This window comes from Protopterus annectens, chromosome 16.part0, assembly GCF_019279795.1.
Source record: "Protopterus annectens isolate FY-2018-M chromosome 16.part0, PAN1.0, whole genome shotgun sequence".
In the NCBI taxonomy this organism is placed as follows: Eukaryota; Metazoa; Chordata; order Ceratodontiformes; family Protopteridae; genus Protopterus; species Protopterus annectens.
Window position 1 is genome coordinate 711,114,432 of NC_056750.1, and position 15,746 is coordinate 711,130,177.

At 46.9% G+C, this 15,746-nt stretch overlaps 1 protein-coding gene across 13 annotated transcripts in view; it reads left to right on the forward strand.

Moving 5' to 3' along the window:
• The window catches only part of LOC122790995 (zinc finger protein 618-like), a 2,638,133-nt gene that overhangs the window by 1,358,208 nt on the left and 1,264,179 nt on the right, over positions 1 to 15,746 (forward strand). The window lies entirely within an intron of this gene.

Here is a 15,746-nt window from a genome sequence, read left to right on the forward strand (position 1 = left end):
TTTTGTACATTGGGCAACTACACAACAACTGGATCCTTTAGTAGCTCCTCTGAATAAGGTCTTGGAGTTTTTGACCGAATTGTTCCACCAAGGGGCTTCTCCTGCCACTTTGAGAGTGCAATTAGCTGCCATATCAAACTTTCATGTGGGAGAAAGTGGGGCTCCTATTATGGCTCACAGGCTTTGTAAGGCTTTTCTAAAAGGATCTTTCCACATTAGACCTCCAGTTAGAACTCCTACTTCACCTTGGAACTTGAACCTTCTTTTGTCTCAGCTGATGCTACCACCTTTTGAACCAGCCTCTTCCTGTCCTTTGAAGTTTTTGTCATGAAAGACCCTTTTTCTGGTGGCTGTCACATCGGCCAGGCGGGTATCGGAGCTTCAGGCTCTTTCAGTTCAACATCCTTATTTGATTTTTCACCCTGACAGAGTTTCTCTTCGCACTAATCCATCCTTTCTTCCCAAAGTCTGCTCCTAATAATATTTATCAGTCCAATGAATTGCCCACATTTTTCAAGAATCACTCCAATAAATTGGAATATATGTTACACAAGTTAGACGTTCATAGACAACTCAGATTTTACTTGGACAGAACAAAGGATCACAGGAAAACAGACCAGCTCTTTGTGGCCTTCTCAGACAACAAGATGGGTATGGCGGTTACAAAACGAACCTTGTCTAAATGGCTTACTGACTGTATTATTTTTGTCTACACTGCCTCTGAGCAAACTTTACCTGTCAAGCCCAAAGGGCACTCTACAAGATCAGTATCTACATCCCTGGCTCATGCAGCTCGCCTACCGTTAGACACTATTTGTGCGGCTGCTACTTGGTCTAAACCACATGCCTTCATTTCTCATTACAAAGTGGATAGGATTTCTAGGGACAGGGCAACCTTTGGTTCCACTGTGCTCAGGAACGTTCTCCCTTGAGTTCCTCAGGAACACGGAGCTAGGACGCTACCCAGGTGTAAGAACAAACGGCGAGATTGAACACTCTCACATATAGAAGTTATGTCCTTACCATAACGTTCCATGTGGAGTGTTCATCTCACCTTTGTTCTTACATTCCCACCCTCCCTCCCTCAGGAAGAACGTCCAATTTAGGTGCCTGGTTTGTTCTCCGGCTTCTGCCTTGAACAGTTGTTGTACTATGTAAATACGTGTTTGTTGTTGGTATGAAAGTGTTATGCTCTCTTCTGTTCTCTGCTAGTTTGCTTGCAAACTAGATCTGAGGTAAAGGCAGAGGGGGATTGTGGGAGTTAGGTTGGTTTCGAGCTTCTTCGCGATGCAGAGCTTTGTCAAGCGGCCGACACGGAGCCGAGGATCGGCTCCGAACCCAGGTGTAAGAACAAAGGCGAGATGAACACTCCACATGGAACGTTATGGTAAGGACATAACTTCTATTTACTGCCCCCCGAGACAAGGCTTATCTCTCAAAAGGAGTCCCAGTGGATGCTATGGTGGTAGCGGCAGCCACGAAGAAGGAAATGTCTGAGTCATCTTCCTCTGTTCATCCTCCTAATAAGGATTCCAGGACTATGGACAGTTACGGGAAGCGCGTTTTCCGTTCAGCAACTTTTTCCATGCGTTCGCTGAACTACCTCACGCATTTTACGCGGCTTCAGAGAGATCTCATTAAGGAGTTGGGAGATACTCTCCAGGGTAACACAGATGCTGCTGTCTTTGAAAAGGTAACAGCACAACTTAACACCCTCACTTCGATAGTAAACTCGTCCATGAGGCTCATCTCGTATGCGGCCGAGGGTTCGAGTAGCGCTGCAGCCTCAGCGATAGCTCTACGGAGGCAATCCTGGATGCACCTTTGCTCCTTTGCGGAAGCCTTCAAGTCTTCCTTTACCAATGCCCCCTTTGATGGTGCCACCCTGTTTGGTCCCAAAGTGAAGGAGACTCTCACTCGGTGTGAGCAAGAAGGTAAGACCCTGTCTGCTGTAGGGGTCCATTTTTCCGCCCCGACCAGACCGTACCCCAAAGGGCAAAGAGGCGGAAAAATGTGGTTCCGAAAGACTCGGGGATCTTTCCAGCACACACAGAGCGACGCCTCCTCCAGAGGCAGAGGAGGAGGCAGGAATGGAAGACGCCACCCAGGCGGCGGAGGGGGTCCGCAGAACCAGGGCGACAGGGATAGCATCCCTGGGAAGCCCTTTCAGCACTCCTGAGGGGAGGCCCGACTGTCATACTCTGGAGGCAGTCGGGGGTCGCTTAGCTTTATACCCAGAGGCCTGGCTAAGTCTTACTACGGATTCTTGGGTAAAAAGCGTAGTAACCAGAGGATACAACATCCCATTTATAACCATGCCCCCCCAACAAAAGAGATTTCCAGATGTTCCACCCAGTATGCGAGATCAAGCAGCCATAGAAATAAGAAAGCTGCTCGAAAAAAGAGTCATCCAACCAGTCCCGGCGGACCAGATAGGATCCGGAACTTACTCAAGGTTCTTTTTAGTTCCAAAGAAAACAGGGGACTGGAGGCCGATTTTGGACCTCAGCAAACTCAATACCTTCATATGGAAGGAAAAATTCTGGATGGTCACGCTACAGTCGATCCTTCCTTTCCTGCAGAAGGACAATTCGATGTGCTCTATAGATCTCAGGGACGCTTACTACCATATCAAAATGGCCAAAGTGTCCCGGCATCATCTGCGCTTCCGGTTGGGAGCCAGTCATTTCCAATTTCGAGCTCTGCCCTTTGGTCTCAGCTCAGCCCCCAGGGTGTTCACCAAATGCATGGCAGTAGTGGCGTCCCACCTGAGGCGGATAGGATTCCAGGTGTTTCCGTATCTGGATGACTGGCTCCTCACCGCCACCACCAAGCATCGCCTTGTACAATCCAGGGAGTACACAATCAAACTTTGTTCCCGTTTAGGAATCTCAGTCAATTTCAAAAAATCTGCCTTATCGCCCTCACAGCATATCTCATTCATAGGGGCGGAGTTAGATACTACTACAATGCTGATCAAGCTCCCACAAACAAGAGTATCAGCCCTCAGAGACCAGGTCACTATTCTTATTCGGAACAGAAAAGTTTCTGCAGCACAAGTGCTGAAAGTTCTAGGCATGATGTCAGCCATGCTGATTGCAGTTCCTCTGGGCAGGATGCACATGAGGATCCTCCAGTGGCTGCTCTTCGCACAATGGTCGTTCCAACAGCTCCTTCTGTCACACCACATCTCGATCATGGAATCTTGCAAGCGGGATCTTAGATGGTGGCTAAACAGCCAGGATCTGACAATGGGTCGTCCGTTTGTATTACCCAGTCCTACAGCCACAGTAACCACGGACGCTTCCCTGATGGGGTGGGGGGCTTTTCCAGGGGAGAACAGTCCAAGAAGAGTTCTGGAGCTGAGACCGGTGATGTCCTTCAAGGATGCATCTGCAGTCTTTACAAATGGGTTGTCCTGTCGTCAGGCAGCCCTTCGGTCGGCCAGATTCCAAAGTCTGGGTCTGGCTTCGGCTGGTGTCGCACTTCACCCGACGTCATTGCGGCAGTCATTCGGGTATAAAGGCATCAGCCGACGCCATTTTCCTCAGTCCAAAGTTTCCAAATAGTAGAGAGCAAACACACAAAATAAGCATGTATGTACATATATACAAACAAATACACCATAATAGATCCCCCCCAAGCTAGCTGAAGATTGGTAAGTACCCTAGGAGTACCTCAGAGGGGAAGGAGGGTGGGTAATCCTGACTGCAGATGCATTCGGTCAGATCCAGAGATTACTTCTACCGAATACTACTTCGAAGACTTCTATAAAGCTAAGTACCCCGTTGGGGACTCTTTCTTGCCTCAGCCGATGTCAGAGAAAGTTAATAACTGTTTATCTTGTGGGAAACAAATACCTCGTAAAGATTTCCACTCCTATTGCATTCATTGTTTAGGCCCAGACCACGACGTAGCAGCTTGTCTAGCCTGTGCTTCTTTTAACCGACGGATGCTTAGACGTCGCTCGGACTTTGCTGAGCAGATTTTCGGCTCCGATTTTGCCTACATTATGCCGTCGGATCCTCCGACTACGCAAATAACCAAAAAACGCAAAGAAAAGGACCGACACTCGCGGTCCGTGGTTTCGGCCAAAGCCGCGGTTAAGCAAACCACGAGTGTCTCGGTTTCGGCCGAAACCGAGCAAGCGGTTCTTTCTTCAGCCGATAACTTGCCTTCTACCGAGGCCTCTTCTAACCTGGTAGAGACGCCTTCTGAAATCCAACCTTCTGTTGCGATTTCACAGGATTTATCAGACACCATTCCCCTAGATATTTCTACCCCTGCACGTGGAGCTGCTAGGCCTCCCCCAACTATGTCTATTAAGGCCTTTGCCATGGCTAAAGCAGCCAAAGCATCAAAACCTGTGCCTGCCAAGCCCCCCTCTCACAGGCCCAGCACCAGCTCCCATATGCTTTCTTTGGCAGAGGATCTCATCTCTTTAATTCATGGAGCCCAGCCTCATCCAGACAGGGCCTCTCTCCCTCCTCCAGAAAAGAGGCCTAGAGCAGAGCCCCCTGAGCCAATAGCCACAGATGATTCCTCTGATGACTCAGAACATACAGACCCTCCTGAGGCTTCTTATTCCCCTTACGAAGATTCTGATGCTGAGGAGTCCATCCCTTCAGCCTCTCCTCCTGAGGAATTTTCCTTTGGGGAAACCTTGCATGCTATGAGGGAACAATTTCAGTGGCAGGGCCAAGATTTCTCAGACTCTAGAAAAAGGCTTAGGACCTTTCTACATTTGCCACAGCATAGGCCTTTAGCTATACCTCCAGTTCTACCTGTTGTTGATGATGCATTTAATGATGCTTGCACTGCTCCTGATACTTTACCTCCGGCTCCTGCTAAGCCCGATAGGTTCTACAGGGTCCCGGACACTCATCACCACTTATATAAGGCTCCTTTTGCAGATCCAGAGACTATCTCCCAGGGCCCTAAAGCCGTAGCAGCTACTTCTTCTAAAAACCCCCTCCCCTCTGAAAGGGAATCTAGGTCCTTAGAGAGATGGGGTAAAAAAGTTTACACCTCTGCTACTTTGTCAGCTAGAGCTTTGAACTGCCAATTTCATATGATTCAATATCAAGAGTTTATGCTTGACCAGTTGACTAAAAAGCTGTCCTCTGAAGAATCTTTAGATAAAAAGTATGTTCAAGAAATGTTACATAACATACAGCAGGTTAGTAACCATTCTTTAAAATGTGGCTATGATGCACTGGAGGCTTCCTTTAGATCAGCCATGACTGGCACAGTTATCAGAAGGCATGCATGGTTGAAAGAACAGGCATTACCAGACCATGTCAAATCTAAGCTTTTGGATGCACCTATGGACAAGGTCAGTTTATTTGGTGCCCCCGCACAGCAGGTACTAAAGAAGATGGAAGAGAAAGCAAAATCTGTGCAAACAGTGAAAGATTTCTTACAAGTTCAACCTCCAAGGTTTAGCAGGAACTGGCCCTCCAAGAATTGGTCCTTTCCGACTCCTCTAAGGCACAAAGAGGCAGGAATAGGCTCTAGAGGCAGAAACCAATCCAGGGGTGCCTACAGGGTCGCCAGTGGCAGGGTAACAACCAACGAGGCACGGATACAGCCACCACCACTACAACAACTCAATCACAGTGACTTGGCGGTGGCACCGCCTACCAGGAAACAACTAGAAGCACCCTTAGGCGGAAAGCTAACATTATTTTCAAGAAACTGGCACTGCATTACAAGAGAAAAATGGATTTTGCAGACTATAGACAAAGGTTACAGGTTCCATTTCCATACACTACCAGGAAAGAGAGGAATGCCAAACCTACCACCTTCTCAAATGGCAGAAGCTCTAAAACAAATATCTCAATTATTAAGAATGAGAGCTGTGGAAAAGGTACCATTTATGGAGCAAGGGAAGGGATTTTACTCCAGGCTCTTCCTGGTACCAAGAAAAGAAAACAAATGGAGGCCTATTCTAGACCTGTCCGCTTTAAACACATTCCTCATTGTTCCAAAATTCAAAATGCTGACCCTACAGCAGCTTCTTCCCATGCTGGGCAAGGAGTCTTGGCTGGTAACTCCAGATCTCAAGGAGGCATACCTGCACGTCCCCATAAGACCAATTTGCAGAAGATACCTCAGATTTCTTGCAGGATCAGAGCACTATCAATTCTCAGCATTGCCCTTTGGCTTATCTACTGCGCCCAGAGTGTTCACGAAATGTCTGGCATCAGTAATCGCTCATTGCAGACTTCAGGGAATTCAAATCTATCCGTACCTGGACGACTGCCTGATACAAGCGGACAACAAAAACAAACTATCAGAAGACTTACAAAGAGTCATCTACCTGCTGCAAGCCCTGGGATATACAGTCAATACAAAAAAGTCAAGGCTGATTCCATCCCAAAGAATAACCTTTCTGGGTGCAGAACTGGACACATCAAAACAAATGGCATTTCTAACTGCAGAAAAGAAAGAGCAACTTCCCCTCTACTTCTTGGCATTAACAAAGCAGAGCCATCTAACTGCAAGAAAAGTGCTACAAGCTCTAGGCTTCATGGCATCCTGCATAATACTGGTCCCTCATGCCAGGCTGCATATGAGAAAGCTACAGTGGTACCTAAAGAATTTGTGGTCTCAGCACAAGCACAGCCTAGAAACCAAAATTCCAATGATCCCATGCCTGAAGCAAGAGTTCTTATGGTGGGCTCAGGCCTGTCAATCAAACACAGGACTACCCTTCTGCAAAGGTCAACCGAGACAAACCATCACGACAGATGCCTCAGACCTCGGTTGGGGGGCACACATGATGGGCAAGTGCATTCAAGGCCTATGGACTCAAGACCAGCTGCACCTGCACATAAATCTAAAAGAAATGATGGCAGTAAAATTGGCAATCCAGGCATTCAGACCTTTTCTCCAAGAAGGCCAGTTGATGATAAGGACAGACAACACCACAGTTATGTGGTACATCAACAAACAGGGAGGCACACACTCATACCCTCTATGCCGGCTGGCACTGGACCTATGGGATGTGGCTCTGAGCTACAACATTCAGTTACAGGCAATTTATGTACCAGGAAGGAAAACATTCTAGCAGACATATTAAGCAGAACTACAACAGATGCCCACGAATGGATGCTGCATCCGGACATCTTCAAAACCATCACAAGAGAATGGGGATTACCACAAATAGACTTGTTTGCATCCCCATTCAATCACCAGTTGAAGAAATTCTGCACGAGGACTTACCACCCACTTGCTTGGACGGTGGACTCCTATCCTTCAGTTGGAAAAACCTGACAGCATACGCATTCCCACCACTTCCTTTGATGCACAAGGTGCTTCTCAAGATCAAAGAGGAACGTCCGAGGATCATTCTGATAGCCCCAGACTGGCCAAGACAACATTGGTATCCACTGCTGAGGAGCATGTCCCGGGAACAAATATGGACACTGCCCTGATCCCATTACTGCTGACACAGAACAACTACAACATCCTGCATCCAAACCTAAAAACTCTGCAGCTAACTGCCTGGAACATTACATAACAGCAATTAACCCAAATTTATCCCAAAGGGTTAAAGACATAATCCTGGAGGCTCGTAGACCTTCAACAAGAAAGAATTATGCAGCAAAATGGAAAAGATATCTCATCTGGAGTACTGCAAAGGGGCAAGATGTGACACTGGTGAACATAGCCAACATCCTGGAGTACTTGGCGGAGCTCTTCCATACAGGCCTGTCCTATTCCTCCATCAAGATACATGCATCAGCTATTTCAGCAGAATACAGCTTGGATCCTCCTGTCTTCTCGCATCCTCTGCTCAAACAGTTTCTGAGGGGAATTAAAAATGTAAAACCTCCCAGGAAACCTCCATTGCCAGCATGGGACTTGAACTTTGTGCTAGAAAAACTGAGTCTACCTCCTTTCGAACCAGCAGCTACAGCAGAATTGCAATACTTATCCTGGAAGACTGCTTTCCTGCTGGCAATAACTTCAGCAAGAAGGGTCTCTGAACTACAGGCATTAATGACAGTACAACCCTTCCTGATCTTCCATCAAGATAGAGTGTCCATGAGAACAAATCCTACATTTATGCCTAAGGTGATATCCAGAGTCTCTTTAAATCAGGCTATCCACCTTCCTACATTCTTCCCCAATCCACAGAACAGGGGAGAAAAGCTCTTACATACCTTGGATGTACACAGACAATTACGCTACTACCTGGACAGGACAAAAAACAATAGAAAAACTGACCAGCTTCTGGTAGCATATACAACAGGAAAGGAAGGAAAACCAATTTCTAAACAGACAATCTCCAAATGGATAGGAAATTGCATTAGATTTTGTTACTCCTACCATGGAAAGAAAACTCCAGAGAACATCAGGCCTCACTCCACAAGGGCTACAGCCACTACCACAGCTTTCTTACGAGGAGTGGCTACCAAGGACATTATAGAGGCTGCTACTTGGACCTCCGTGCATACATTTGCCAAGCATTATAACTTACCTCTATACTCTAGATCCCGGGCTGGTTTTGCCACTGCGGTTTTGCAAGGGATCCTGACTACACCATAATCTACTCTCATTTCCTCCTCCCCTAGTTTAGCTATGGTATTCTACCCATTTGTAAAGAACGCAGATGCATCCTTGAAGGACATAGTACAGTTTTGTACCTACCATAAATGTAGATGTCCGAGAGGAATGCATCTGCAGTCAGGATTACCCACCCTCCTTCCCCTCTGAGGTACTCCTAGGGTACTTACCAATCTTCAGCTAGCTTGGGGGGGATCTATTATGGTGTATTTGTTTGTATATATGTACATACATGCTTATTTTGTGTGTTTGCTCTCTACTATTTGGAAACTTTGGCATTTATCCAAATTTAGCCATCCAAGAGGGCACCTGGCATCTGGGGCAAGAAACACTGAGGAAAATGGCGTCGGCTGATACCTTTATACCCGAATGACTGCCGCAATGACGTCGGGTGAAGTGCGACACCAGCCGAAGCCAGACCCAGACTTTGGAATCCGGCCGACCGAAGGGCTGCCTGACGACAGGACAACCCATTTGTAAAGACTGCAGATGCATTCCTCTCGGACATCTACATTTATGGTAGGTAGAAAACTGTACTTTCCTAGCGTTGCAACACTTTCATGAATCTCTACCTCTAGGAACAGTGGCAGTTCAGACGGACAATATGTCGGTGGTCTGGTACATAAACAAGCAGGGTGGAACCAGATCTTATCCATTATGCAGAGAGGCCCTGAGAATTTGGCAATGGGTGGCGTCCACAGGTTGTTTTCTGATAGCAACGCACATCCCGGGGTCATCCAACGTCATTGCGGACAGGTTGAGCAGAGCCATCCTGTTGCCTCACGAGTGGTCCCTGAACAGTCAAGTAACGGAAAGGATTTTCCGCAGATGGGGCCAGCCTTGCTGTGATCGTTTTGCATCCCCCTTGAATGCCAAATGCAGAAGCTACTTTGCCCTTCTTCCCCCTCCGGGGGGGTGCCCCCAGGGACGCACTGGTACACGATTGGCCCCCGGGTCTCCTGTATGCTTTTCCTCCTGTCCCTTTGATTCCCAAATTTCTACAGAAAGCCAGGAATCTGGAAAGGACGATCATACTCATAGCACCATTCTGGCCTCGACAGATCTGGTTTCCCTTCCTTCGTGCCCATCTGATGGAGGAACCATGGATTCTGGACCCAGAGCCAGATCTATTGGCTCACTCGTCGGGGGTTCCTCATCCATCCCTTCAGTCCCTCAAACTGACAGCTTGGCTGCTCCACTTCCCGATTTAGCCAGGTCAAAGTTTTTGTCTCCTTCAGTACAACACATTTTAGTTTCTTCCCACAAACCTTCTACCAGAAAATTATACAAAAGCAAATGGAAACGTTTTGCTTACTGGGCATCAGCACAAGGATTAGATCCCTTGGTGGCCCCGATACACAAAATCCTAGAATTGTTATCCACACTGTTTCACGAAGGGGCCTCTACTTCTACGATAAGGGTGCAATTAGCGGCCATATCGAACTTCCATGTAGGTGAAGGGGGCTCTTCAGTTATGTCTTACAGGCTTTGTAGGGCTTTCATGAAGGGTACCTTTCACCTTCGGCCACCCATCCGCGAGCCAGTTTTTCCATGGAATTTGAATTTGATGTTGTCTCAGCTTATGCTACCACCATTCGAACCAGCTTCAACCTGCTCACTTAAGTGTTTGTCATGGAAGATCCTCTTCCTTATTGCTGTTACCTCTGCTCGTAGAATATCAGAGCTACAGGCATGGTCAGTCAGACCGCCATACATGATTTTTCACCCAGACAGAGTTTCCTTGCGTGCAAATCCATCTTTTCTCCCAAAGGTATACTCTGTGCTTAACATTAACCAATCTATTGAACTCCCCACATTTTTCAAAAACCATTCAAACAAATTGGAATACATGCTACACAAGTTGGATGTACATAGAGAACTGAGATTTTATCTGGACAGAACAAAGGATTACAGAAAATCGGATCAACTGTTTGTGTCGTTCGCAGAAAATAAGAAGGGCATGGCAGTAACCAAGCAGACATTATCCAAATGGCTTTCGGACTGCATAAATTTTGTTTATTCTGCTTCAAACAACCACTTCCGTTCAAGCCTAAGGCTCATTCTACCAGGGCCGTTTCTACTTCTTCAGCCCATGCCGCTCTTCTTCCATTGGATACTATTTGTGCAGCAGCTACGTGGGCAAAACCTCATACGTTTGTCACTCACTACAAAGTAGACAGCTCCTCCAAGGACAGAGCGTCCTTTGGTTCCACTGTACTCAGGAATGTTCTTCCATGAGTCACCCAGGGTACCGGAGCTAGGGACGCTACCCGTGTGTAAGAACAAACAGCGAGATCGAACTATTTCACATAAAGAAGTTATGTTCTTACCATAACGTTCCATGTGAATTGTTCATCTCGCCTTTGTTCTTACATCCCCTCCCTCCTTCCCCCACCACGTTCTGGAAGAACGGGTACAACTAGTGCCTGGTTGGTATTCTGTAGGTTGCCTTCTCTACCTAGTCTTCAGTAAGTTGCTTATTAGCTATTTGATCTGTGGTTGGTTCTAGTATTGTTCAGTCTCAAGTGTATGATTGCGTGAGCGTTAGATGCAGTGATTAGTAGTGCGTTCTGGTTCTTGCAAACTAGATCTGAAGGATGGTAGAGGAGGATCATGGGATATAGACTGTGCCTCGAGCTTTCTCTTAGATGCAGAGCTTGTGAAGCGGCCGACTCAGAGCCGAGGGTCGGCTCCGAACCGGTGTGTAAGAACAAAGGCGAGATGAACAATTCACATGGAACGTTATGGTAAGAACATAACTTCTTTTTCAGTCCTGGGACCGCCCTTGTTTGGCATCTACTTCTCTGAAGTACAGGCCAACACTGAGGGACTCTGGCTAACAAAGTTCGCAGATGACTGCAAACTGGGAGCCATTATTGAATCCCAAAATTATGTGGATATTCTACAAAAGGGCCTTACAGAAACAGATGCTTGGTGCCAGAGCCATTGGGTCAAGCTCAATGCCAAGATGTGTATAGTTATCCCCTTTGGGAAAAAAACATATACCCATGAATTACCACATAGGTGGCAGTACAGTAAACACAGAAAGTGTGATAAGAGACTTAGGAACACAGGTGGACAAGTGGTCTCACCTTCGATAACATTGCCACAACAGTCAAGGAAATCCTATGTGGCACACCTTATGACTAAGGGCTTTTCATCCAGAAAAAAGGAGGTCATTGTCCCACTGTACTCATCCCTCATTAGACCCATCATAGAGTATGATATTTCCTAAGTACCTCACAAGACATCTGCAACAACTGGAAAGGCCTCAAGAAACACTTCACTAAAAGAATCACAGGCCTTAAGCAGATGCCCTATGCTGACTGACTAAAAAAAATCCAGCTATACTCTGTCGCATCTACTCAGAGGCTATCTCTGCTTAACATACAAGGCCATGTCAAACCCAGAGCTGTTGGACATGCTACACTTAAAGAAATCCCAATCCATCAGAGCCACACACTCCAGGGACCTAAACGTTGTCATTACAATGAACAAAACATGCTGGAGGGATAGGTTCCTGACACAGAGACTCCCCATGCTCTGGAATAGACTGCCCATACATGTCAAGCAGATCGCCTCCTTGGCCCTCCAAAAGGAACCTTGATGACTGGATGGGAGATAAGAAATTTACTCCAGGGATCACATCAGTTGCCCTGCTAGACAGAGATCCAGGGATGTAAATATTGTGGGAAGATATAGCCAGGGAATTGTTATGGCTAGGCTTGTATAGGCCCTAGGACCAATAGCTTAGTACCACCCTGTGAACCAGGTTCCTAACAAAGTCCCATGAATAGATAGTACAAAGGGATGTGTTTCTGGACATTGTCCACCAGTGGGGGGGTACACCTCAAGTAGATCCATCTGCCTCCTCCATGAACAGGCAAATTCCACACTTTTGTGCCAGAGTCCCACACCCACTGGTCGGGAAGGTGGACACCCATTCATTCTCTTGGAAGGTGATGTTTCTGCATGTATCCTCCTCCTCCCCACTTCCGATCATTCTGAAAGGCCTGTTCAGAATTCAGCAGGACAAATCAAAAATCTTGCTGGCGACTACCTTTTGACCAAGACAGCATTGTTTCCCTCTTCTCCTGCATTTAGCTAAGGGCAGTCACCACAAGTTACCTCACAAGGTAGACCTTTTCACACAAGACAAAGGAGCCTCTCATCCATCCCTACTCGTCTACCCTCCAGTTGACTGTATGGATGATAGGGTTTTAATTCCTTTTAGAAACCTGTTCTCTGAGGACATGCTAAGGATCCTGCAGGAAGGAGGCCAGAAAACCCAATACCAGAAATTGTTATCTATCCAAGTGGAAGAGATTTTAATTTTGGTGTCTCTCTCTAAACCAGGATCCAGTATCCGTGGAAGTCCCCTTGTTTCTTATCTGTTTGTGTGAATTGCTAAGTGCTGGCTTGGCCTACTCTTCAGTGAAGGCCCATATGTCAGCTGTTTCTGCCTCCATCTTCCCTCTAGCTTGCAGACTTGAGGCTAAACAATTTGTTAAAGGCGTTCTTCACATTAGACCTCCCATGAAACCTATCCCTTCTAGCTTGGATATTAATTTTGTACTCTAAAAGCTGACCCCCCCCCTCCCCCCATTTAGAGCTAGCTTCATCAGAGTGTCTACAACATTGCTCCTGGAAAACTGTACTTCTCCTAGCTGTAACGTCAGCCAGACATGTGTCTGGGCTCCCGGCCCTAATGGCCTCTCTTCTTTTTCTGGTTTTCCATAAAGACAGGGTGTCCTTGTGTAGTAACCCTTCTTTTATGCCCAAGGTAATCAACAAATTGTCACTCAACCAATCCATTAATTTAGCTACCATCTTTCCTTCTCCACAAAATTGTAGTGAGAAGGTATTGCACACCCTGGATGTACATAGGCACCATTGATTTTACTTTGACAAGACCAAATCTACTAGGAAATCAGACCAGCTTTTTGTCTCCTATCATCCCAGTGCTCTGGGATTGCCTTTTTCCAAGCAGAGTATTTCTACTTGGATTTCTAAGGCTATTTCATTCTGTTATGTGAAGCATGGTAAAACCCTTGCTTCATCTGTAAAGGCTCATTCCGCGAGGTCTGTCGCTTCATCAGGTGCTTTCTTCAAGGGATTAGACACTAGTTCTGTTTTTGAAGCGGATATATGGACTTCTGTTCACTGAACATTACAAATTGGATGGCATTTTTAAGTGTAGGCAGGGTTTGACAGAGCCACACTCCATGGCTTTCTGGAGAGTTGAACTGCTTCCTTCACCCTCACCTCATGAGCTTTTGTACTCCCCTCCCACCATTTAGAGCTAGCTTCATCAGGTTGTCTACAACATTGCTCCTGGAAAACTGTACTTCTCCTGGCTGTAACATCAGCCAGACATGTGTCTGGGCTCCCGGCCCTAATGGCCTCTCTTCTTTTTCTGGTTTCCATAAAGACAGGGTGTCCTTGTGTAGTAACCCTTCTTTTATGCCCAAGGTAATCAACGAATTGTCACTCAACCAATCCATTAATTTACCTACCATCTTTCCTTCTCCACAAAATTCTAGTGAGAAGGTATTGCACACCCTGGATGTACATAGGCACCATTGATTTTACTTTGACAAGACCAAATCTACTAGGAAATCAGACCAGCTTTTTGTCTCCTATCATCCCAGGGCTCTGGGATTGCCTCTTTCCAAGCAGAGTATTTCTACTTGGATTTCTAAGGCTAATGTGAGAGTGTTCAATCTCGCCTTTGTTCTTACACATGGGTTCGGAGCCGATCCTCGGCTCCGTGTCGGCCGCTTGCAAGCTCTGCATCGAGAAGAAGCTCGAGATCACCTAATACCCACAATCCCCCTCTGCCTTTACCCCAGATCTAGTTTGCCGCTGCAGCGTTCGCATCACTGGGTCGAGCTCGAGCACCTGAGATAAGATTTAGAATTTTATTCTTGTATTTTTTCTTGGTACTTTAGTGTTATAAGCTGTTTAGTGATAATTTGTGTGTGTGTGGTAAGGTATAAGGGAATCTCGGTACCGTTAAGTTATAAAACTTAGTTAGAGTTCTCTTCGGGGCCTACCACCCCTTATTGGATTTGACAACCGGATTGACTTTCACTACTGGATTTGACAATTTTACCGGACTTGACTTTTTTTCTGGATTTGACTATTTTTCTACTTAGAGTGACATGTCTGAAAAGGCCAAATCAGGGTTCAAGCGTTGCCAATGTGGGCAAAAAATGTCAGTAACTGACAATCATAGTTCCTGTGTCTACTGTCTTGGCCCTCTCCATCTGCAAGAAGACTGCTCTATTTGTCATTCTTTCAGTGGGAGGGTCATGACAGATAGGCGCAGGAAACTAATGGACAGGGGTTTATTAAAACCTTCCTTTCAGGAGGCTCTGGATGCTTCTGACCAGGCATCCAAGTCCTCGAAGGAATCGAAGACGTCGGAGCCCAAGTCATCGGCTCCGAGCTCTTCGACTAAAGTTAGATCACCGGTTCCACAGACTTCGGGGCCGAGTGTTCAACTGTTGTCAGTTTCCGAGCCTCGAGTCTTGGAACTGGTGATGGAGCTCCCTCCCTCGACACTATTGAGGTCGGCTCCGTCTTCGGTTCCTTCGACCCGTTCTTCTAAGCTCTCCGATATCGATGTGGACCGTGTGGTGCTGAAGTTATTGGAACATTCGTCCCTATCCAAACTTATCTCGATTTCCACCCAATTGGTGTCGAAACTTGAAGGCCTCCCATTATCTCCATCCCTTCCTCCTCCGAGACCTGTCCAGTCTTTGGAGCCGGAAGAGGTTGATCTACTGATTGTGGAGCCCTTGGTGCCAGAACCGTCCTTTTCTCGGTCTGCTCCTTTCACCTCGACTCCGTCGGATCCGGTACCGGAGTCTCGGAGCCGACGATCCGTCCTTGGTTCCGGGGCCGAGAGTCGAACCGATGTTTCGGTTCCGACTCTTCCTCTCGGGGCTTCGGCGCGGATCGATTCGGCTCCGTCCTCGGGGTCGATGCCTTCAGTGCCTGTCTCGGGGATTCTTCCCATTTCTTCGGAACCGGGAGATTCCTCAACTCGGGACCCGGGGGCCTTCGATCTCATGAGGAAGGTGTTGTCTACCCAGACAACCACATCAGTAGAAGCAGCCTCTCCTCCCCATAAAGGACCGTTATCTTCCTCTGCACCAACGGCCACA